This window comes from Oxyura jamaicensis, chromosome 1 (genome assembly GCF_011077185.1).
Source record: "Oxyura jamaicensis isolate SHBP4307 breed ruddy duck chromosome 1, BPBGC_Ojam_1.0, whole genome shotgun sequence".
NCBI lineage: Eukaryota > Metazoa > Chordata > Aves > Anseriformes > Anatidae > Oxyura > Oxyura jamaicensis.
In genome coordinates, this window is record NC_048893.1 from 60183871 (window position 1) to 60209819 (window position 25949).

A 25949-nucleotide genomic window follows, 5' to 3' on the forward strand; every position below is an offset into this window, starting at 1 on the left:
TTTGTAGATTTAAGGTTGTAGACAGAAATAAGTGTCCCCTAATATAAAATCTTATGAGCAGTATGTAGCTGCAGGAGTGCATGACTCCACAAGTCAGCCTGAAATTCTGATACTGGATTGCTAGTCAATCCGACTTGTATTTGTAGTGCCCATCTCAAAACAGTGACCTCCTCCTGGGAGACCTAGTTTGGTATTGCAGTGCTCTGCAGACCATTTTGGATTTTTTTTCCATTTGATAATGGGGATGGTCAGACCTGTAGCTGGAAGTTAGGCATCTGTGTGCTTTTGTGCGGAAAAGAGAATACGGGATAATTAGGTTTGTTGGTCGTTGTTTGATTTGGCATATTAATATCTTCTAACATTCTCATGTTTGAAAGTGTTTTTTTTTTTTTTTTAAAGCTTCTATGATGTTTACAATTTTTCTGTATTCTGATTTTAAAAGACAGCAATCTCTTTTTTTTTGTTTTGTTTTGTTTTGTTTTTAATTAGCAAACACTGATATTAGTTTTTCCAAAATACAGATTCATGGATACTTCTAATGTCAGCCTTTTTCATTGTTGCAACTCAGACATCCAAAAAAAATGACATCTATAAAAGTTGTGGTATATATGTGAAGGCCTTGGATTCAGGAACGTGGGGGGTTCAGAAACATCATTGCAATTACAAAGGCAGTGCTTTTTTGTTGTTCTTTAGTTTATTATTATTATTATTATTTATTTTTTTGCTACCTAATACCTGGGGAGTTGGAGCTTTTTGATGTCAGAAATGAAGTTTCTGCTTCCAGGCTGAGATGCTTATTTATAATTGTCTCAGATCTGCATTTCTGTCTTACCCAGACATATCGAACCTCCCTATTTCTGCTTCACATCTACTCTAACCAATATGGCACATTTAGTTTTTGTAGCCCTTTGCCATGTATCCTCACTAGTTCAGAAACAACACAAGCAAACAAAAGCTGGTGACTATGGGCCTTCTTTGGACATACAGCAAGAGATATTTTTTTCTGTTCAACTGGAAAGAAAACTCACTTTAAGTTCTGTAGCCACAGCATTTAATCCACACTTGATGGATTGTTTCAATGAGAGAGGAGATGGAGCTACAAATTCAGTGTTCTCCAGTGTCTGTTTCCTCACAGGCAATGCATGCAGTATCCCCTTCTGCTGAATACAGCAGAGATCCTTAATTGCAAGGGGTAAATATTTTTCTTGAGGTTTCCAGCTCTGCCACTACTGGCAGAGTTGCACAAAGCCTTTCCAATTCTGAGTGACTCTACTGGTTATTTTGGGGAGAATCATAGAGTCACAGAATATCCCAAGTTGGAAGGGACCTGCAAATCCAAAAAATTACATCCTACGCAATCCTTGCTCGACTGGATGGGTAATCTTGTCATAAAAGGAAATTAAGATAAGTTAGAAGGAAAGGGTTAGCTCTTACTGGGTGACTGATTGCCTTCATGAATTGTCTGCTTTTCCTTGGAATCTCACATCAACAAGAGGCTTAACTTCACCTCCTCTTTAATCTGAGAGATGGGTTATTGCTCACCAACCATACACAGCTATATGAGCCTGCTGAACTCAAGATGAATGTGGGAGTCACTGTGAGTAATGTCCAGCAAGATGGCTTTGGGAACTGCAGAAAGCTGTCTGGTTCCCTAAGCTGCAGTTTGACAATGTGCAGACTTGCATGACCAACCTGTCTCCTTATTAAAATGCACTGGATTTCTATTGCAGTGACAGAACCACAGGCTAATTTATGTTGGGTTGGACATCTGATCCAACTCAAACCAGGGTTAACTTCAAAGTTTGTTCAGGGTGTTTGTTGTTTAGGACCCTTATTTAGATCAAGGCTTTCCTTGGTGTTATATAAAAACAGAAAGCAAAAGGCAGGGGGGGAAAAAAGAGCACTTGTGAATAGCTGGGAACATGAATTAACAAATGGGCTGTTATTGCCCCCACTTTGGTAATCTGAGGCAACACTAAATGTATGGGACTTGCCATATATCAGGAACTGAAAGCACCACAGCCCTCTAACGAGAAGTTTCTTTCATTTACTTAAAGGCACCCAGGAAACCACTGTTAGAAAAAACAGCAGACCTGCAAGTCCCCTGTCTCCCACTTCTTTAACCTCACATCTGGCAAATTTTATTGCAGTATATGTCCCGTATTGAGTTTTCTAGTTGCTGCAGTCTCTCTTGTGCCGAGGCTTGTTTCATGAACTTATGTACTTTGTTTTGTGTCCCCCCCCCTTTTTTTTCCCTTCCTTTCCCTGTAGCTAAAAGTTGCATCCCTATTGTGCAGAAAATAGGAAACAGATTTGTTCTTCTTGAATCTGTTGGGCCTTTAAGTGGGAAACTAGGAGGAGAAGGAGGGGACAGCCTGCAGCCTTCCACATTCTTTCCATTGATACGCATTTACACAAGGCAAAAGTCTGATTCTGAGACCCTAAAACAATAGATAGGGGAATGTTTTCTGTTTTGTTTTCTTCTCCTTTTTAAAGGGAGGATAGTGCACTACGGAGCCTAGCCTGGGTCCAGTGTTCTCTGTTAGTCCATAGAATAAGATGGAGTTGCCTACCCCACAAGTTCAAACACCAGCGTACCTGCCAACAACAACAACAAAATGGTTTTATCTCAGCGTGAGCCGAGCACAACAGTTAAAAAATGATCTGCTCCGGGGTACAGCTGCATTCATGCTTGCCTTACTGTGGCCTTGGAGAAGCCGTTTGCTTGCCTGGAAGAAGCAAAAGCAATTTCCAGACAAGCAGGTAATTCATTCCTCACCTTTCTGCCACAAGGGTATTAGGTGTAGGTTTCTGATCACGACACCACTCCACCTAACACTGTAGACACAGTTCTGCAATCTGACTCAGGTCTCAGACACCACAGTCATTCAGTCACCAGCGTTTACTTGTGTAACCATAAAATAAAGAAGTCTAATGAGGTCTGGTGTAACCACAAGACAAAAGAGCAAGCTGTGCTACTGCTGTTTGTCATGGGATCAGAGCAGGCACAAAGCATGGATTGAAACTGGTGGTAAGGAGAATCCAGTATATACATAATACATATACACACACATATGCATATACACACATGCAAGCTAGCATCCAGTGGCTTGAACTTAGACTCATTTGTTTCATTTACTAATTTAAAGAAAATAAATGCTGGATTTATCTTTTGTTAACCACCAGTTTTATCATCAAAATATGGATGAAAATATTGATGAATCTATAGATTTTCAGATGAAATGTTCAACCATTATTAATAAGAATTAGATAAAACTAATTAATCTTCAGGTAAAATTGCTGTTCTAAGCCTTTAAAAGAACAAAAAAAAAGTTACAATCTATCAACCTCTTCTTCAAATAAATATATCAATTCTTAGCTGTGGTCCCGAAGTGTCAATCAAAACAATAAAAAATAATCTACCATCCTCCATAAAGAAACAAACCTTGAGCAGAAATGGCTAGTTTACTCTGCTTTATATGCTAATTTATTAAATGCATTACAGAAGTCATATTCCAAAATTTGGCAATGTAATTGTTATCGAAAATAGAAGTTCAGTCTTGTCCCACATCTTAAGTATTAATGAGATGTTCCTACATCTAAATGAAACCTCATCAGTTTGGAAGACATTTGGTTAACAACTTTTGCAGTTATGAATATTATAGTTTTCACAATATTGGTGAAGTAATTCTGCACACAGGGAACAGGAAATCACTTTCCATTTTCTTTAATTTGTCTTCATTTTTCAGACAGCCTGAGCTTAACAGTGATCTGGATTCCAAAGTGGCTCCAGATACAATGCTCTTCCTGTTCTCAACTGTCCCAAGTAACAAGGCACCTGAATTTTAAAATGGTATTGCTGGCCTCTCTCAAATTCCTTTCAATAATCTTAGAGGGTGAGATCTGAATTTTGAAAAGTTGTAGTCAGAGGAGAGTTTAAATCAATAGCATTTTTGTGACACTTTGGTGATAGCTTGATGATCAGTGAGTCTGAACAGCTGTGATCTTGAAGTATTCTGAACGTATTCATATCCCAGCCCAAGAAGGTGTAAATTGCAATGATTTTCCTTTTTTTTTTTTTTTTTTTTTTTTTTTTAACAATAACCCCAGCAAAACTTACCAGAAGTCCCTTTTCTAGATCAATTTTTCTAGCAAAATGTTAGGCAATTTTTCTGACTGACATATGCAGCTGGCTTATTATATCAATGGGGCAAATCAGAGGTGAGAATAGGCACCATGGCGAGAAGAGTTTGAATGTGTGTCTGTGTACTCTGCCTGTAGTATGACCTGGGTGTTTCTTATAAAATGAAGCTGAGTGTTGGCTGCAGAGAAAACTCCAGCTGTGAGGGTTCGTGTAGGATTGAATAAAAAATATTATTCCTACTAATAAACCAGGTCTCCATGAAGGATGACTTTTTCCTGGCCAGACCAGGTAGTGTATCAGTTTGCAGGGACCTCTCCCATCTTCACTTTTCAATTTCATGAATAATAAAAAACACAGAAAACACACTAAACAAGTTCATAAATTCCCAGCACTTCTTTCATCATCAGAACAACCAAGGGAAAAACATTATATAAAGAGCATTGAATAACACTCGTGACCTGGTCCAATGACTATGCTTCAAAATTAGGTGTCTCAGTTTTTAGACCAACATTGTAGGAACAATTTGAGACTTATGGGGAGTATCATTTTACAGCATTCCAAAACAATATTTCTGAAAAATGAATGGTACCTGTAGACATAGTAAAGACAGACAAGCCAACAATTAAAGTGTTTCTCATTTCCTACCCCAGACAGCTGAAACAAAACAGATGTCACACACACAAACACAGACAAAAAAGTTAATCAAAATCTAAAATATGTTAATAAAGAAAGAGTTCAGACAACAACAGTGTTGCAGGGTCATTGACACATAAAAGTTCCTCATTGAAGCCTCATGCTTTCTATTTCCTGAAAACAAATGATGGAGGAAATGTAAGTAGGTAAATTATAACAGGCGCATGAACATTTTTTAAATATTGTGAACATTGCATTATATATTATACTGTCTTCAGGCAGCTAACAGTGGTTCCAATCATAAATCTTGTGTTGTTACTGCTTTCAGCTCCTTCATGATGGTGCAATTTCTAAATATGCATTATTTACACCATCCTAATAGGGTCTTGTTCACATTATTCAGGCAAAGAGGAGGATGCAAGATACTTAAAGAGAGCAGGGAAGAATGCTGAAGAGGGTAGAGATGCAGAATGGGTGAAGAAGCTCAGTCTGACTGTTTTGAAAGGTCTACTTTTCTATATAATAGTGTTTAGCCTGAGTAATTGGAAAATAAATAGCCTGGGGAGGCAAAACCAATTCTGAATTAAAAGTATATGCAATCTCTTATAGTGTTGAAAAGAAAATTTAAAAAAAAAGAAAAAAAAAAGAAAAAAAGAATATTGCTAATGAGGTACAACTTCATCTATCCTCTTATGTTCTACAAGCCTATTAATTTAATTTATAATACTAATTATCATTAATACTAAAAATAGAACAAAAGGAACTACAGATCTTAGCTAAGATTGTGTTTCTTTGTTTTAAATGTTGCATATATAACACTAAAAGATTTCAGAAGGTCATCAACAGGTATAAAATCCCTGATAGATCTCAGAAGACTGAGTATGAGACCCTACTTCATATCCATTTCTTAGTAATAATAATGAGCCCAAAGATGAGTACAGCTGTAGATTTTGTACAGTTACACAGATTGTTCCTACTTCTTGAAGTAGAACCAACAATGTTTCATCAGACCCACTTCCTTTTAAAATCTCCATAGTTTCACTCCAAAAATTACTAATATGGACAAAACAATTACTGGAAATAGCTATAGCATTTTTTGTCAAAATGAGCCTAAAGTCAGGATCTTTTGAGAGATGTCAGAATTTATACTGCACAGGAAGATACCTTCCTTGTGTTCTGCCACTTTCTAATTTCTGATGTGAAGAAAGAAACACTGAATTGCAAAATATTCTGGAGGAGAAACCAGAAGAAACCAATATAGAATGTAAGTATGGCTATTTTGTTAGGTCTTTCTCACTATATTGACAATTCAGATTTAAAATGTGAAAAAGTCAGGCTTCCAAATTTTAACATTTATATATTTATCATATTGTTATGCTACATTACATCATATCATATGTTTGATTTATGTTATATGTGTATCCATATGTCTATGTTACAGATTTTAACACATATTCTGAATACTTTCATTAACTTTGGAATATTTAACATTTATATTTTAAAGCTTTTCCCTTAAAAGTAGGAGTGGAATAACAAGGACTTCCTCTCCATTGTTCGCTTGTTCATTTTTTTTGCTATTAAAAATGCATGTCTAGTGCAATCACATAATGTTGAGAACTAGGTCTCTGGGGAAAAGCACATTTAATTTAGCCACAGTAGTCCCCATATTTTGATGTCAATATGATTTTTTTTAATGTGGGTGTTAAAGGGTTTTAATGTATTCATTTTTTTTTATATAACAATCAGGTTTAGGTCTATGGATGATAATTCCATGTTTTGTTAAACTCTTGAGTGCGAAAACTGTATTGGGTTTGTGTGGCGATGTTTTGGCAGTAGCGGGCTGCAGGGGTGGCCTCTGTGGGAAGGGTGCAGAAGCTGCCCCATGTTAGATAAGGGCCATTTTCAGCCTTCTCCAAAGGGGCCTGCTGCTGGGCAGAGCCAAGCCAGTAACCAATGTTTGCGCCTCTGGGAGAGCAGATTTAAGAAAGGGGGAAAAAAACTGCTGTGCAACAGCAGCTGGGAGAGAGGAGTGAGAAAATGTAGAGAGAAACAGCCCTGCAGACACCAAGGTCATTGCAGAAGGAGGGGGAGTGAGAGACCGGTTGTGGTGGAGTTCAGCTGCCCAGCTGGGTAAAACCACCACGAAAACCTAGATCAAGCTGATGAAGCCAACAGCATCCCACAGGAGTTTCCATCAAAGATGTATTGTGCTTTATTAGGGCCATGCAACTGGCTCAAATCTCAAGCAAGAAATTGCCAGTAAGTTAAGAACAGATGTACCTAATTTTGTTCTTACGGAGGAAAATCATGGCCATTATATTAACTAATATGGTATACACATTCTCAGGATAATGCTGTTCATTTTCCAGTTTCTGTATTTCTGACAATAGACCTTTATGTCAGTTACTCATTATGTGTGTGTCTATATCTATACATTACATATCTCCTAAATTTCCCATTTTGCCATAATTATTTCTAAACTGGTAGCATGGAGAGGGTACTACTTAACCTTAAAATGACTTCAGTTTTTATTTTATTCTCATGAAAACATCTAGCTACCAAGCTGGCACTTGAATAGCTTTGTGACCCCATCATCCTCAGCAGCGAACATTTTTAAGGCCCCACTTTTATTATGTCCTACTTTATGGATGAGTTGCTGCTACTTAACAACTGTTAGTTTCAGTCTGTACAGGCTTGACTTTACTCCAGTGAGTGCTACTAGCTAAATAAAAACCTATGATGGTATATGCAAGCTTTTACTATATCAATTGAAATAGCGAGCTGATAAGCTAAACTGTGAACTGAGGCTGAACCACTATAGTCTTGGAAGATATTTGCGGTAGAATAAACATACCAGCTATAAGCCAGTCTTGAAAATGGTATTTCTGAGCATGTTTGATAATTAGTTGTCAATATTAAATTCTCAGTGTTCCTTTTTTATTGCTGTGATTTCACTAAAATTCATAATCAAGGACTTAGCTGTCTGTTCAACACTTGCACTGAAGGAGAACATCTCATCATTTGATTGCACGTAAGGAAAACTTTTCAAAACCACTTATGTCTTTAAATGTGAAGTTTAGCATAATCATAATTACACAGATGAACCCTCTACAAATTGACAAATCATTTTAAAAGGTAAGAGAACATTTTTATAACCAGAAATTCTTCTTTGTTCATACATTCAGCTCAGAGTTGTAAATTCAGGGAGTGCCTAATGGTATCTCCCCACAGAAGGAGTAATTAATTTTTAAAGGAATATATTAAGAAACATTTTTTTAAATTGTATAAACGTGGAATGAAATTGTACTGATTTTGTATATCAAAATTTGATTAGTTTTACTTTTAACTGGAAAATAGTTGCATGTTATGACTGAGCTTATAGGCAAATGATTATAGTAGATTATTTATTTATTTATAAATCACTTGTTCAATGTGCAGTTAGTGCCTGAAACTTGTTACCACTGGCTTGTCACTGAGAATTAAATTGACTGTCTCAGTTCAGTGCCCAGTGGAAAGCTCTTTAGTACTATGAACGACGCTTGCTGACTGTCATAATGAAGCATTAAGGACTGATTTGGTGGGGTAATGAATATTACCTTCGCTACTTCTAAAGCCAGTCCTTTCCTAGAGAACTTAGGTATGTGGGTACACAGTGCCTTGAGAAAAAATAGACACTTGCAAATCAAGTTTTTTCTGAGATAAACTGAAAAGGAAATTTGCATTCAATTTGTTAGGAACCAAAGCAAAATGTCAATTTTATCGGTTCTATTTCAATGGAAGAACGTTTTGCTTATGCATTTTGCTTAGACTTTTTTTTTTTTTTTTAATTCCAAAATACAGTGACAAAAAAAAAAAAAAAAACGAAAAAAAAAAAAACACAACTTAGCTTTTACTCAGCCTTTCATAATAAAATGCCATTTTGTTATGTTATGTTTCATACTTCTCCCCAAACTGTAAAACTAATTGGAATGAGCATGTTCATTTAAATAGGGGAAAAAAGGAAAAGTGATAGTCTATCTACTCAAAGCATCAATTTCTTTACCAGAGCTATGATTATATTTCTATCTATCTATCTATCTATCTACCTATCTATCTATCTATCTATCTATCTATCTATTTATCTATCTATCAATTTCAAATCCTGGATATGTAGGACTTCCATTCCCAGGACTGCCAACACAAAAGAAGAAAATAGTGAGAGGAGCCAACATGCGAATGGCATTCTTTTAAATGCTGGGGTCTGGAAAGGCCTGCTGTGTTGCATTATGTTTGTGGGTTTCAAACTGCAACATGCAGATGTATGCACATGAATAATTTTGAGCACAAGAGCTTTAATCCCATTGTAGAAAATAGAATCAGTCAAATGTGTAAAGTTGCAACATGTATTCATGATTTGGTGTCTGAAGCGTAAGACCAAGTCCTGGGACAGTGACTTATTATTTTAAAATATCTAAAGATTTTAGCATATGTGCATGAAGAAAATAACTTCTGGGTTCACACTCTCTGTTTGCCTTCTGCATACATCTGGGAAAACTGATTTTTAATATACTAGAGAAATTATACTAGATAATGAGGTATGAGTTATTATTTTTGAACTCCATGGATTTTTCCACTCTAATTATAGGGTTGATAGTCCCTGTGACAATAAGCCTGCCATTGTGTGGACTTGAAATGAAAGATAGAGTGAGAAGGAACACAGCTCAGAAGTGGTTGATTTCCATGTTTGATGCATTCACTAAATAATTCAGTATCACTAATGGAAATCTGATCTTAGCGGAGGAATAGGGATGTGGGGCACTCAGTTGCCAGGGTTTGGCAGCTCAATAGCTTGGGAACAACAATGGAGCAAAAGGTGAAAAAATCTTTAAGCTGTTCTCAAGTTCTCTATTTTGTTTTCCTGGAATCACATTACATCTTCCTGGAGCTGCTGTTGCTGATGGCTAGAGAGGGCTGAAGAAAGAAATTGATACTTAGAGTGTTTGTGAAACAAACAAAGCAAGCGCAGGCCAAGCTGACCTTTTAACTGGTGTACAAGTGGTTTTGTTTGCTTTTTGAAAAGCGCAGTTTCCTTCCACTCAGCTGTGGGACCAAAACCAGTGAAGCACTTCTTGGGAGAAAATTACTGACTTTGTAGGTTTGGAATCAGAATTTTCCAAGGGCATCTTATAAAAGAAGAGCTAAACTTCTGTTGGAAGGAGACAAGACCTGTGTGGTGGGAGGAGTTGGACTTGATGATCCTTATGGGTCCCTTCCAACTCGGTATATTCTATGATCTATGATCTTAAGATCCAAGTATTTCCTTCAGGTTGCTGGTGAAATGATTACCTGAAAGTACTGAAAAATCCCAGTTTTAGAGGATAGAATTGCTCACTACTTTGCAAGGGAAGAAAAACAAACAAACAAACAAAAACCCTCAGCAACAGGAAATTTATTATGAGGATCTTTCTACATCTTGGCACAAATCGCATCGCATGTTGTGGGCTTCTTTCCCCCAAACAGCCTTGAACATTTACAGATAGAAATATTTGGGATCCAATACTTTTGAATTGCATACAAGAGCACTTAACATGTGGCATGAATCAGAAGTCCTCCTATAACTTCTTATACTCCTAACCCTCATCTTTCCTTTTTAAAAGGAAATTCAGCTCATTAGGCTACAGTTTTGGGAAACAAAGTGGATACATGAAAGTGGATGTTTGACTTCCACAGCTGCTGGTCCATTCTTCACTTGTTTTTTGCTGTTTTGGAACCAGCAGCTGTAAACAAACATTGAGGATGTTAAAGACAGTTACAGTCTGCAAGCAATTCTCCTTTCTAGATTATCTGTGCATCCAGACCAGGAAAATAATAATAAAGGACATTTTTTTTCTTCATGGATTTTTCAGTACATTACAAGAAGCTTAGGTTAGGCTGTTGTTTCAAAGATTGTGTAGGAAAAAGCCTTGGCTGGAAAAAAAAAAAAAAAAAAAAAAAAAAAAAAGGAGAGACAAAACAGCAGAGAGGTAAACCTCTCCAAATTCACGGTTCTTTTAATAAGGAAAATATCCCTGTGGCAATTAAATGGTCATAACTTATCTTCTATCAATCCCTTCATGCTGTCCTGTTCTTTTCCACTGGGAACCAGTACAACAGACACCTTTGAGGCAGTGATTAACATAGAGTCGATGGCTTTTTCTTGGCAAAAAAGTTACATCAGTCCTTCCAAGACTGTTGTCTTGACCAACTGTCTCACCTCCTTCTGTCTTCACAAATTCTCTCTCAATAGCAAAGGTTCAGTCATGAAATTCAAGTGTTGTACTCCATTAATTTCAAAGATATCAAACACTGGGCAGTTTAGGGTAAAGAATATCTTTCTACATTTGGACAGTGCTTATTACACTAGAAACTTTGGTTATGTCTCAAGATGCTATTGAGACAGAAATAATACTAATATTAAAAGACTGTTTGTCGATCAAAGACCGAGATACTTTCTTTTTTATTCTTAGGTGCTTCAGACCATTTGTTCCCTGAGCAGCTGTGTTAATCTCATCTGCAGTTTTAGTTTAGCCTTTGAGTCAAGAACCAAGCCATATCACACAAAACTAATTTCAGTGCATGTAAACTGAGCATCAGAAAATTAATTTCTGAGCTATGGAAAACTAGGCATGGAGAAAAGCTGCAAGCAGGTTTGGTCAAAGATGGCCAATGCTTCTAAAATTCAATGGAAAAATTATGTTTCTGAGATCATACACATTTTTGTGAAAAACATTTGCTTTCTGCAGAAAGTTTCCATTGTTTGCTGAGAAGTGGAGAATGAAATTTTCAGTCTTTAGCTAAGACTCAGATTTCTGCAAGGAAGGGAAGAAATCTCTTCACTCACTTTGATGCGATGCTTTGGTCTTAATCAAGGTGAATTTTTAGGTCAGACTTTGTCCTCTCCCTACTTTCTTGTTGCTACTCAGACACGGTTGACCATATGAAATGTGCTATTGTGGTTGGACGGAGACCCACTGAGGGCTTAAAGTGTCAACCACTACCAGGTGCTTTTTGATGGGAAGCATCTTTCTCTAGATGTACGTGGTGCTTAGCATGCCAGGATTTCATTAAGAAGCCCTCAGGAAGGTGCAAGGTAGCTGTCAAGGTTCCGTTCAGCTTCACAAACACTGAAACACGAAGACAAAGTGTACTATAGAGTGCTCATTTCCACTCAGCTGGCTGCTAGAAAGAATATTCTCTCCATCTCAAGCCACCGCTTTACACTGCAAACCAAAGTTGTTGTTTTAACTTACATCACTGTCATTAAATCTGCCCGTCGTGCAAATCCTTAACAACCATGCCAGGACTAAACACATAACTCTGTGATGAAAAGAAGATGCCAAGGTGTGGATGGAAGGGAGTAGTTTACTTTACGAAGAAAGACTCCAGGTGGGTGCAATTGCCCACGCTGGGACTAGCTGCACAGTGCTTTCCATTGTCACAGATGGTAGGTGTTAGATGATGCAATGTGTACGGTGCCAGACAAATTACTTTTTTAGCTCATTCCTCTGGAAACAGGAGAAGAATCTGAACTGGATTTCTGTGCAAACCTGGAGCAGGAGCCACAAGCTGCAACCCCAGCAGAGACTCAAGCAGTCAATGGGCTCAGTCTTTCCAGTCAAGACAGAGACTTGCTCTGGGGATCAGGAATTAGGCAAAAATTGCCTGGGCTTTGGAACAAGTCCACTTCGTTTTAAATTAAGCTGTGGCTTGGGGAACATTCTTTTTCAATGGATGTAGTGAACCCAAAACCTGGAAAAGCCTAAATAAGAGCCTTGACATAACTCCAACAAAGTACCACAACCAGAACCGTTGAAACACCCCGACAAAAGTTGTCGAGAAGGGGGGGGGGGGGGGCGCCCTGCGAAGCCCGGCACCGGCTCAGCCGGGGGCCCCGCGCCCCTCCAGCGCTCCCGGCTTCGGGGACGCCCCGGGAGCCCCCCGGAGCCCCATCCTCGGGCGGAGCGGCCCCGTCCCGCCCCCCGGCCCCCTCCCTCCATCCGTCCCCCGGCGGCGGGGGCGAGGCTGCCCCGCGGGTGACCCTCCCGGCGGCGCCCCCGCCGCATCACACGAGGGGGCAGCGCGGCCGCTCGCTCTGCCCCGGCGCCTGCCTCGCCTCCCTCCTCTCGCTGGCTCGCCGCAGCCCGGGCTCTGTCGAGTCAAAGCGCGGAGGATCAGGTTCCCTGCCTCCGGTATAAAAATCTCGGGAAGAAATCCCCCGGCCGGAGAGAGCGGCGGGGCTTGAGGAGGAGGAGGAGGAGGAGGAGGCGGCGAGCCCGTCCGTGGGGAAGCGAAGGGACGCGCTGCGGCACCACCACCACCACCACCACCACCAGCAGCAGGAGCAGCAGCAGCAGTAGCAGCAGCAGCTCCGCACCGGGGACACCCGCGGCTCGCCCCTGTCAGCTGCGGGAGAAGAGCCTCTCGCCGCCCCAAGTAAGTAAGCAGGGGCTGGGAGGCGCGACCCCCTCCCGGCTCCGGAGTCTTGCCCCTCAGCACCGCATTGGGTCCCCCCTGGTCCTCGGAGGTGCTGAGGAGAGCGGTCGGTGCTGGTGGTGCTGGTGGTGAACACCCGTGGCCCCACAGGCACCTGCCCCGGGTCTGGGGGTGCCCGTCGGCAGCCCCGCTCGGGGTGCGGGTGGCCCGGGGTGTCGGGGAGCGGCAAGAGCCGCGGCGGGGGAGAGGGAGAGGGGTGCTGCTGCTGGTGGTGGTGGGGTAGGGGGGGACGTGGCACGGCGGGAAAGGGAAGGCAGAGTCCTCGGGCTGATCCGCTTTGGGAGGACAAGAGGGCAGCTGGGACATTGGCGAAACTCCTGCAGGTCCCAGGTGCTCTGTGGCAGGAGTGTCCCGGCTGAGACTCCTGATAACCGAGGTTAAATTGCACCTTTAGACTGAGCACGTTAACCTATACTTACATTTACATATTATACATACATTTATATATTATATATAGACATTTTACTTTTTTCCTTGGGACTTAGCTTTCTTGTCTGTACTTTGATGCTGGTGAAACAATTTACTCTAGCAAGTGCTGATTTACTTAAAACTGCTCTCGTCAGTTTATGTCTTGCATTTCCTCTGGAAGGGTGGGATGGGAGAAAATTTGGGTCAACAGTGGTGAAAATACAGTTGTCTCCTAGTGAGCATACAGGTTATTTTGCAAATGTGTTATGGTCTCCAACGCTGATGCTTCTAACTCCTTGCCCTCATTCATCCTCTCACTTTTAAAAAGTAGAGCTTTGCATAGGGAAAAGGCAAACTGAAAAGGGAAAAGTCAATTCTTTGGGAGCTTCTCTGCTCCTTTTACATGCTCCAGCTGGCCGTCACACACCTCTCTTCCATACCGCAAGTGGTCTGCTTTGGTAGCCAATGTCTGCTGTGCATTAGCTCAGTGACGCTCCGAAGCTGGATTATAGGATGTCAGTGCTAAACTAGTTGGTTCTTAGAAGCACTGTGGAAATGTTTGCAACGTGTTAAATCCTCCTCTGTGAGATAACCCTGCTGCCATGGATAGCGGTGGGTGCTTTAATTAGATCCTTCTTGCTCCAAATGGCTTGTAGTACAGTGGAAGAACTCTTTACCTGTGGCTTATCAACTCTTAAACTCTCTTCTTTCTTTGGTGCCCCTTTGGCCATGATTGTTCTATGCTTCTAGATAAGCTGAATGTTTTGACCAAGGAAACGACTAAGTGTGTAACTCTGGTTGTATTAGGGAGGTGGAGAGAAGGAACAGAGAGAGAAGGGAAGGGTATGAGAAAAGTCACTAGGAAGAAATAGTTGTCCTTAATATTTTCCAGACAGTGGACTTGAGCTGATCTACAAAGCAAAGTTTTTTTTTTTTTTTTTTTTTTTTTTGTCTATGTATTTCTATTTCTTCCCTGCAAAGAAAAAAGAGCTTTTAAAAATAATGAGGTCTGAATTTTTGATCAAGAAAAATGGTCTGAAGGGATAAAGGAACCTGCATATCTGTGACAAGAAATATTAATTTGTTATAGTAATAAAAATTTGGAAGTGAATGGATAGGGTTTTACATTGGAGAGGACAAAATGGGGGGGGGGGGGGAAGGAAGAGGGGGAGAAGGGAAAAAAAAAGATCTGGGAAAAAAAAGAAAACAAACCCTGCTGTGCAATTTAGTAACTTTCCTTAAAGAGAACGGAAAAGGCAAGGTTTAATATACCCCTGTCTCCAGTATAAGCTAAACATTTTGATGACTTATTATTTACAAAACTTTGGATGAAATTGAAGGACAGAAACTTACTGACTTTAGCATGCTGCAGTGCAAGCTCTTAGATGGAAAAAAAGAGAAGCTAGCAACAAATCTTTCTTTTACAGACGGGTAAGTCTTGTTTATAGCATAGGAGTGGCCTAACAAAAGCAGACTTTTTGCAATTATCCAGATGTCTATCACCAGTTATTTGAGATACAGTCTGTAGCTGATACATTCTTGCCAGCAGAAGGTTGTTTTTACTAAAGTAATACAAAACATGGTGCGATCCCTCTACCGTATTCCTGTATACCCATACTGGCACTAAGGACAGTCCTGTACTGATGGATGTTTTGTGTAGATTCATCCTTCTCTTGCTGGTGTGAACGTTGTTCCATAGCTGCGTCCAGCAGTCAAGGCTTCAGCAAGGTAATTCCCCGTCATGTCCTCTGTTTCTTCTTGCTCATACTAGGAAAAGATATTCCCGAGTCTTCAGAAAATAATTAAAAATAGTTTTATTTTATTTTATTTTATTTATTTATTTTTCTTTTTAGGAGTTCTGAAATGCACTCTTTCAACTCATACTCTCTTTTATTGTGTTTTTGCACCAGGGAAGATAGGATTATCAAATGTACCACTGGGGCACTAAGGCATTAGGGATGGAATGGGTGTTGCTCATGAAACTTAGCGCTGTGTTCAGACCTCCTCATAACCTATACTCCAACAGTGCTGTTTTCTGTGGGAACTGGTCTTTAACAATGTAAGCTTTGCTTCGATATTTACAACCTCTTGCTGATCAGTGTATCAAAAGCATTTTCATTTAGAGGATTCATTTCAGGACTTTAATTGAGGAAGTCTCTTTGTTTCGAGCTTCTTTATAATAAACTATTCAAAATGCTGTCTTTGAATGAACTAGGTCACTGTAACGCGCGCACACACAGTGATTCTTGTCTGCTTCGGGTAGCCTGCATTCGGTAGACCCATATCCCTGGTGAGCTTGTCCCTGATTTATCCTTCTTGGACTGGTTTGTTCACAGGGAGCTTATGCTGAAAATTCACTGCTGGAGGTCATTCTCCATTCTTGGCATCTCTGGCAGCCTTAAGCTTAAATTGCAGCCTCATTTTCTGTCCAATCAATACCACTCTTATGTCACTGAGTTTCCATGGTGCCCCCAATCTTCTGTCTACATATTGATGTCTGACAGCAGGAATAGCATTCTGTGTCGCTATATATACTTAGTAAACCTGTCAAAACTATTTAGGGTCTGTCTCACTAATTTATATCCATATCCTGATATTATTTGTATCTGTTGAGCTTTGACTGATGGAACTCGCTGCACTAAGGAATCAGCCCCAACAATGCACTCCAGGGATGGCTCAAGGAATGGATGTTTTGAGAAAGGCAAAAAAGACTCTTCTAGAGTAGCTGGGGTAGTCTAGAATCCTTTGTGCACAATAGATGCATTTTGAAAACATCCAAGTCTCAATGGCTCCAAGTTAATGCTTTGGAAATCATTATCCATTGTGCTGCTCTGAATGCATAGAGGGTTCTCTCTGATGGAGCCATGTGGAAAAAAAAAAGAGAAGTGGGCATTGTCAAATATTCAATGTGCATTTGAGGAGATTTGAGGGAAATCTGAATCTGTTGTTTCACATCAGCTTTCTTCAGCAGAAGCACTGTGGAAAAATGAAATTAAAGGAATGATCAATGTCTTCTGTAATGTGGAAGTTTGTATTTTACTACAGAAACCCACAGAGCATTATAATTGCATAAGGAAAATGTCTGTGGATTGATACAGAAGCAACCAAGCAAGTTGAGAAAAGGTGTATCTTCCATGTGTTACTAACTTCCCAGGGATGGACACCTCAAATAATGTTATTTGTGCTAGCAGTATTGCACACTAAATGGAGACAAGTAGGTTTTTATTATTATTATTTAAATATGCTTTGCAAACCTTTGATCTTGTATCAAACCAAGATGGTCATGAGCTGGAGAAACTCTATAATCCCAATGTCTTTAACATGAACTTGATCCAGCCTATGAAATAAGAGTTGGCAGTTAGTATGGAATTTGCTGCTTAAAATTTCATTTTCTCCAAGTTGCTAGAAGAGATGAATCTGTGATTACAAGTTCATTAATACTTTTCAGATTGTCTTCAGGCTCCAACAATGTTTTCACTAGTAAAAGAGTAAGGACCTCCAAGGGATGAAATACCCTGTTGCAGGTGATATTTGACATAGTAGTATTAAAGTAGTTCTCTTTAAGTTCTCAGCAGTGGCTTACTTTATCAAGGTAGAAAGGATTTGTAGGATTTTATCAAACTAGACCAATGCGTCTCTCCTTACGTTATTCCAAAGAATGGAATCATTGAACTATTTAACATATTTGGCACTACCTCCTGTGGCTGCAATAAGATGACTGCTGTTTAGAACTGAATATGAACAGTTGTATGTTGAGGGGGAAGGGGGCATTTTTCTAAGACACTTTTCTAATTTCCTTTCTTGCTTATATATGTGGGAGTTACTTCTTAAAAAGTCTAGTCCTCTTGCAGTCTGCTTTTTAATGTCTTTCAGACCACAGGTTGAGAGAACACAGCTGTAGGCAGTTTCATGGGAGATGAGAAGAGGGAATGTGAATGTGGAAAAGAGCTATATGTATTACTGATGCAATCAGGTGATTCTACCCTTCCACCCCCTCCTCTTCCCAGAAAGCCTCTTGCTTTCCCTGAATAGCACATTCTGGTTTCAGTGTGTATAACCTTATGCTGAGGTTTCCTTATGTTAAGAAAAAATGTATTAAAATGTTAATTTGGTCCCAAGGAGCACAGTGCTTGGTGAGTGCCATTCAATGGTAGGTGCAACAGAGGGGCAGAGGCACAGCCAAAGAGCATTACAGGAATTGGGGATTTTCTGATAAAAATAGCTTCTGAAAATAAATAGTGCTTGAGGCTCTGTTTCACGACTGTTTAGTAAACTCAAGTTCAATTTTAAACTGGTCCTTGCTCCTGTGAGGCCTGCCAGTGCTATTTCAGAGCTCACTGAATGTTTCACAAGAGTGTTATGAAAATTGCCCTTCCTCATTTAGTTTCTGTAGAGTTCCCATGTAGCTTGGATCTTGTAGAGCATCCCTTGTTCAGTTGTAGATGATACCATCATTAGATGTCTGTGGGGAGGGAAGAGTAAGAAGAGAAATTCTCTAATACCACAGTCCAAATTCCTGATTTGGCACTTGTCTGCAGCTAGCTAATGAACATGAAACTGAATTTTTGCTGTCTCCAAATATTTTTGGAGGAGCTCACTATCTGAAGAAGTTCTTCTCCCAGCAGCAGGAGTAAAACCAGATGGAACAGCTGGAAGGGAAAAGAGGCTGTGTGTGTTCTTCTTTCCTTCAGCAAGCCTCCTGCTACATGCTTGGGATGATGGTCTCAGGTATTGGTGGGGCCAGTCCAGCTGGTGGTGGAGACAGGCACAGCACAAGACATGCAGGCTATAAGGTTGAGGAAGCTTATTTCTCAGGCTTGAGAGCAAACTTGATCTTGATTTTTCCGAGCCCATTAAGAAAGATAGACCACTTTACTGTTGTGTTTACCATCTGACTTGCTACCTGCATTAGTCTGTTGCCTTAGGTTGTCCCTTGGGTTTATAAAGGTAAAAAATAGATCTCAACGGGTGTGTTCTAAGATGTGAGGAAATCCCTGCGTGTTGACACAAGCATTTAATGATACCTGTGGAAGTCAGAATGCCTGTTTGATTGCAAACAATGGCCATGAATGAACTGGCTTCTCAAATTCAGTTCCATGGAATATCAGGCACAAAACCTGCTTTGTTCTTGGGTTTTGTTTCTTGGAATCCTGGGAAGAGTGGGATGAGTTCCATGGCCAACTAAAGATGTTCAAACTATTGCATTTAAGGATCCTTGTTTCAGCTGGATCACTAGTGCAACAGATCTATTTTTTTTTTTTTTAATATTTTCATTTATTTAGCTATACTTTCACACATCATGTATCTCAAAGTGCTAGAGAGCCCTAATAGTGTAACACAAATATATATGCCCTTCTGTAGTTAGCAACAGAAGGCCCAAAGTCTGGAGCATCTTTGCCTCTGTGACAGAATTATCTGAAATATGCTTGACACAGCATGTAAGTAGTTCCATATCAAAATCTTTTTTAATTAAAAAAAAAAAAAGTAGGATTTCTTTTTTCTTCTTTCTTGCTTGTAGCCTGCAAACAACAATGGGAATAGTGCTATTTGCTCAAAATACCTAAACTAGTATACTAATGTCTCTATGATACTCCTCTAGGCTCTTCGTTTGGTAGTAAAGGAAAGGTACCATTGTCTATTGCCTTTGAAATTGATACAGGAAAGAACTTAGACATAGTATGTGAGAAAGATGGCACCTCTAATATAGTGCTGTCCCTGCAGTGCTATGGCACTACACCTCATAGTCTTCTTTGGGACAACTGAACTTCATCTGCTTCCATACTGAGATGTTTTCCAGCTCACTAAATCATGTTCTTCCTGCTAAATGGAGATGAATACTAATATGGGGACACATTCTCCAACCATTATTCAGGGAAAGCTGATGCTTCAGCAAGAGCTTTGTCAGAAGATGGATTATAGAATTCAGCTTAAGATTTAGAAAGAGTGCCCATCCCTTTATTTGGGTAATTAAATCTTAAAAATAAGACCCAAATGCATTATAATGCTGGCAAATGGTTGTGACTGTTCTCACATTTCTTGTGGCAGAATCTTATTACTTTCATTGAGTGTGTCTTTGGAGTGGTGTATGTATTAGTAAATTAAAGACCAATAAAGTGATTTTTCTGGTACGTTGTCTTAATTCTGATAGGATAGTACTTTGTTTCTGTAGTTTGAAAAATAAAAATTACTTGAAAGTAGCCTTTCGTCACCATGCTCCCAAATGGAAATAGTTTGAACTTATTTTTCTCTATTGCATGGGTGATTTGCCCTTAGTCTTCTTCTGAAAACCCAGTCCTCTATTGTAGAGGCTTAGCTTTCCTTCTGGTGCTGATGAAAGGCCCCTGAGATGCTCTGATTGCTTCCCAGTAGCTTCTGCCACCTGACTGACTGTCTGGTTGGTTGTTTGGATTGCTGCGTTCCCTGAGGTCACAAAGATGTTTTTGTCTGCGTGAGAGTCACTTTCTTTTATTAGAAGCCTGCCTAGGTGCAACTGATACGCAGTAGGGACCAAGCGGTGAAAGGAAACCAATCTACTAGCTCTCCCTCCAAGGCCAACAGATTGGATTTTCAGAAATCTTCCAAACACCCTGTAAGTTTTGACTCAGGAACTTCATCACATTTCACTTATTAAATCCTCACTTTGCTAAGCTGTCCCTTCAGCCCATGTTTCTTGCCTGATTTGCATGTTGTCAGATGCTGTTGCTAATCTCTGTAGTTGATGTTTGCTTAAGTGATTATTTGGCAGAAGTGTGTGAGCAGGCGTGTGTGTTTGATTGCCGTTGGCATGGCAGTTAGTTTGATATGGCATTAGCATACTTGCTCCATGCTGCAGGCTGCTTCCTCTTCTAGGCTTTCTCCAGCAACAGAAGATTAGGGGGTGGGGAACGAAACACAAAACAACCCCAACCAGCCCCAAGAGATCCAGTTATGGTATGGGCAGTTTGACCGAAGACCTGCAGAACTCACCTTCCTAAAGGAGCCTAAAGGTTGTTCCCACTTTTCCCTTGATTAATAGTCATCTCATATCCTCCACCAGCAGAGGATTTATAAAGAGCTGCAGGGATTACGGACTGCATAAATAGGAGCAGCTATTTTGAATCTAGTGTTTTAGGAATTTCCCTGCCCTGGCAAAATAGTGTAGGAACTGAGTTTATGAGGTGATAAAGAAGGCAAACTCAAAAGCCCTTTGTGGCTTCTAGCTTTAAATATGATGCTGAGGTCAGTTTGTGTTTCAGACTCGTTGTCTGGCCATTTGGATTATAGAGGTATGTTTGTCTTTTACAAGCAGTCAGTCTATTCTCCCAGTCACTTGTAATTTAAACTATCATCTTTGTAAATCTTATGCATTATAACAGCTTTATGTGCCATAAGTTATTTTGCTGGCAACAGTGGGATTACTTAGACAATGGAAAAAAGCATATGAAACCTTTGCTGGATCAATGCCTTAATCTAGAAGATTAACACAGCTGAAGTGAGTGTTTTATGATACTGTATGTGTTCAGGCGCATACCTTTTATGTGTAGGTGGGGATGACATCTCTTGTGATAAGTTTCAGAGCAATGTGTTTACTGTGGTGCCTTTGGTATCCTCTGTTTAACTGTGAGCTGCCCAAGTATTTTATATTAAAAGTCAAACTATTGGAGGGCTGATGTGAACTTCTGTCCGTCAATATTAATAACCATATTTTTCCAAGGCTTTCTGATGTAAGCTTCTGTCCATCAACATTAATAACTGTATTTTTTGAAGGCACAGTGTCTGCCAGGCATAACCCATTGCCCAAAACTTTTACCTTAAAACCTTCTAGCACTGAAAAGTTTGGACTTCATCCTGAGGAGAGGTGGATGCTTCTGTCTGTCCACTAAGAGCAGCCTCTGTTTTTACCCGTGAAGGGAGAAAGCTTTTGGGCATAACATTTGAGGTGGTTTTGTAAAGCTGGCAGAAATCAGAAATGTGGCAAAGTGGGGACCATTTTTTCCACCTGCCCCCAGCAATCTGCAGAATTGGTAATGTCTTTGTGATGAAAGAATCCCAACTTCAAAAAGGATAGGAATGAGAGCAAGGAGTTTCACCTTATTTTCCTCCTACTCATAATTCTGACCTAGGAAATTATTTTGAGGCTACTTTCAAAAATGGATCCTTATAATCTTCTGCAACTGAGATAATATTTACAAACACATCTGTTTGTTCAGTAGCGTACCATGAAAAGTGGTTCTGCCTTTCCTTTGGTTGCTTCTCGGTGCCCAAATGCAGCAGATCTGTGCTGGCTTTCACAAAGGGTGAGTGCTCTTGTGAATGGCTGGAATTTGAATACAGCTATACGAGGAAAGGACTGAAAACCAAGTGTACCATATTACAGCATGTACTTTGTTCATTTAATCGCTGTGTACTATAGTTTAGTTTGAATTATTTATGACTATACCTACAAGTACTCCTGTAATTGAGAACCTCTCTTTCTTGTGCTAATCACAGCAGTAGGTTGAGTGGATATGGAGACTGAACACTTTTATACAAGCAGAAAATAATTAGATGTGTAGACGCTTTGCCCCAACATTGTGCTTTACACACACATCAGAAGTGCCTCTCTGTTTGGAGAAACTTTCCAAACTGTAGGGATGCATCTCTAAAATGTGTTATCTAACTTTAGACTTTCCAATTGCACAACACATACTATAAATGACAAGTTCACTCCTTTCTGTATTGACACATTCAGTATGTGCAATAAGGCTCTACTTCAAGATGGGATTTCGCCAACTGAGATTTCTCAAGTAATTGTAGGTGGGAATTTCTCATCTTATTTAAATAGGGAATTCTGAAACAAACAACAACAACAACAAAAAACAGAGCAGGAGAAGTTTGTGAAGTGTAAATGACATGTCTAAGTCAAGAAAAATTGAAGCTTAAATATTTCACATCAGGACTATCAAAATAGGAATTCTTGATTACTGAATGCAGTAACTATTCCAAGTCAGTGAAAATATAGTTCATATGTGAACACTTACAGTATGTAATGGGTGTCGAGGGAATGAAAACCAGAAATCAAACCATATATGAGACAGATATGCTATCTACAGCAAGCTTTTCATGAAGCACCATGATGTGCAGCTGATGCTGTTCATTTTGGCATCTTGATGATCATGATTTCTAACAAAAAGGATAGTATAATGTACATTGATAGGCAATAAGGAATAGAAACTGAAAGCTGAGCATTTTCTGAAACGTATCCTTTTCTGATCAGCTTAGATTTCTTTCAAAGTATGTATTTGAAAATTAGAATATAACTTACATGTAATTTTTAATAGTTTGTAATTATGATTTACAATTATTTTCATTATAATTATACAGTTTAATACAAATGAAATCTTCATTCACTTTTTCCCCCAAAGACTTGCACATTTTCTTTTTCAATTGCTCCGCAAGACACAGTGTTTGGGATTTTTTTTTTTTTAATTTTCTTCCTATATGATCATAGTTTCTCTTGCAAAACACATTTTAGCTTTGGTTAAATGTTAGGTTGAGACCCTTAGTGTAGAATATGTATAGTTTTCACTTCCTGATGGTCATGTGTGATTTTTCTGAAATGAAGTATACTTGTGCTTTTCTTGTTTTGTTTGTTTTCTTTTAAAACTAATTTATATGTCTTCTACTCAGACATTCTTGCAGTAGCAGAAGTTCCAAGCTGCAGCAGCTGATCCCAGGTAAGCTGCCTGCATTGCAGGGCCCATCTACTTCTCTAGTTTCCATACTCTGGTTCCCATCCAATCCCAGTTTGCTGTTTTGTTTCTGTTGCAGCAATAAAAACTGTGGAATAGATCTAGATTTTTTTCCTAAGGCATGGGTCATGTCCTGTGAGAAGTAGTAGTCCAATTGCACAAGATGTGAAAGTAGATGTAAGAGTGTGGGTCACATTGTAGAAAGGGTTTATGTGGACTGTTTAAAACTTTTTGCAAGTAGTTTTCATCTTCCTTAACTTTAAATGGGCATAGACTTGAAATTGCTTTTCCTCTAACATAAACCACCCCTATGGACAAAAAACAACTGTTCTGGTTTTGAAGATGTATTTCCATAACACTCAATAGTTGAGGTTTTCTTAATCTTAATTGTGATTTCCTGTGTATCTAATATCCTTATTTCCATAATCCCAGCTACCGTTTGCCTTAACCTCTCTTCTACATGAACTGTCTAGTAGCTCATTTTTCATAAGTGTTACACATTCTCCTATGTTTCTCATTTTCAGTGGCCTTTTACAGCCCCATGTTAAGTTATAAATCAGTAGACTATTTGATTGTTTATTTCTAAGTGCACTCATAATTCATGCCCTTTTTTATCTAGTGGGCACATGTATCTGAAATGTATCCTGACATTCCAGAATTGCATTATAATTTCTATAGTCAAACTCTTTTTCATATTACAGATTAAAAATTTAGAAACTCTATTATAAATATTTGTCTACTCTGAAACAATTCTTGAGCTAAGCACAGGGGTATGTCATCTTCTGTCTCAGGGACTTTTTTGATGTTTAGAATGTAAGTTAATTCAGTAATCATTGGCATATAGTGGCATGTAAATGTGTATGTGTGTATATATATATATTCTATATATTTTCTTTTCTTTCCACTTAGTTTTGATATCCATGGTGATTTTTTTTTTTTAATTTTCTGATATTTGTTCAGTTGCCTGGGTAGTTGAGAGGACAAAGGCTTCCATACTATTGACTAATCTTATTGATTTGTATGAGTAGTGCAGCTTGTTACCTTGGTTTGCATTCCTGCTATCAGATGCTTCAGAAATGCACTTAACAACACTGATCCTAGGCTGATCTTTTGGTCACTACCAGCCCCCTTCTGTATGAAGAACTAATTGTTCTTAACATGGGATTCTCAGTTGCTTGACTAATATTTTAAGAGTGACAGGACCTTAGCTCTTATCCCATGATTACCAAGGTATCGTAATAGCTTTTTTTCAAAGTCTTTGAAAATCCAAACAATTTATATCTAATGAAGAATTGTCAGGATTTTTAGAGGATTCTTGCAGATTTGAGAGGGATGATTTATCCATGTGAAAAATAGTTTGTAGGGTTTTTATTTCAGGCTAGATGGTGTATATCTGCCTTTAATGGATCTTTCTCAGCTCTAGCTCCTAGTGCTGGAATACAGTTTAGCACAAGTAAATTTCTTGAGGAGTTTGTTTTATTTTATTTCCCCTAACTCTGTCTGGTAAGTTCTTTGCTTGTATAGCCTTAGGTCTTGCATCTCTCTTCCCTGATTTCAACTGAAATTTGAAGCAAAGGAACCATTTAAATTCTCTACAATCTCTTTTTCTGCCCCCATTGACTTCTTTGCATCTTAGCAGTCTGCAGGACCCACCAGCTCTTCCAGAGTTCTGCTTTCCCATGTGCTTAAAGAATGCCTTATTACTTGTCACTATGTATTTGCTTCCTTGTTCCTCAACCTTGCTCTTGGACCTCTTAATCTCCATTTTACATCTCACCTGTCAAAGTTGTTCTATTAGTTTCACTTGGGTTGGATTTCCATTTTCTTTCTCTTAAGGATATTTGAGTGAATAAATTCATTCAAAAAGTGCCCCCCTCCTCCCTCTGAGTGACCAGGAGTATCATCAGTGACTGCACTTTGGCATCCTTTCAGAATATCTGTGCTCAGTCCTTGCATGCTTTATTAGAGGAAGGCTTGCAGGGAACAGAAGGAAGTGACTCTCAAATGCTGTGCGTGAAGTCTGGTTCTCTTAGGACTGGAAACAACCTCCCAAGCATAATATCCACCATAATAATGTGCTAAGTTAAGATTTCAAAGAACTGTGAGCGAATCCTATATTTGCATACCATGGAAATGCATTGTAACTGTGGCTATTCTCTCTTCCTTTGGAAATTAGTGTAAAAATGTAGCCCAGTTCCTGAGGTAATTATTTTCCATTTTTTGTGACTAACTTTTCTTCTGTAAGCTTCAAATGAGCTGCCACCATATGAATTGGTTATGCTGACAAGAAATCATTTATTGAAATAATCTCGTTTTCACATTCCCATAAAATGATAATGTCATCGTCATTAGATCACTGTGTATTTTACATCGATTATCTCTGGTCTGAATTGGAGGCTTGTATTCTACCATCCCAGATCAGAACATGTAGTTGGAAACACTCTCCTAATGCACCTCCCAGCAACAAAATGTTAATTGTAGAGAGCCTGAAAAGGTAGGTTTATACTTCTGACTCGACAGTTGACAGCCTTTTTTGTTATATG

General features: G+C 39.2%; 1 protein-coding gene across 1 annotated transcript in view; it reads left to right on the forward strand.

Annotated features, from left to right (window-relative positions):
• Positions 1-12851: 12851 nt before the first annotated feature.
• PTN (pleiotrophin) overlaps positions 12852-25949 on the forward strand; it is a 77224-nt gene continuing 64126 nt past the window's right edge. Inside the window, exon 1 of the mRNA XM_035343140.1 lies at positions 12852-13228. The gene's annotated coding sequence lies outside the window, so the exon portion shown is untranslated. The remainder of the gene's footprint in view (positions 13229-25949) is intronic.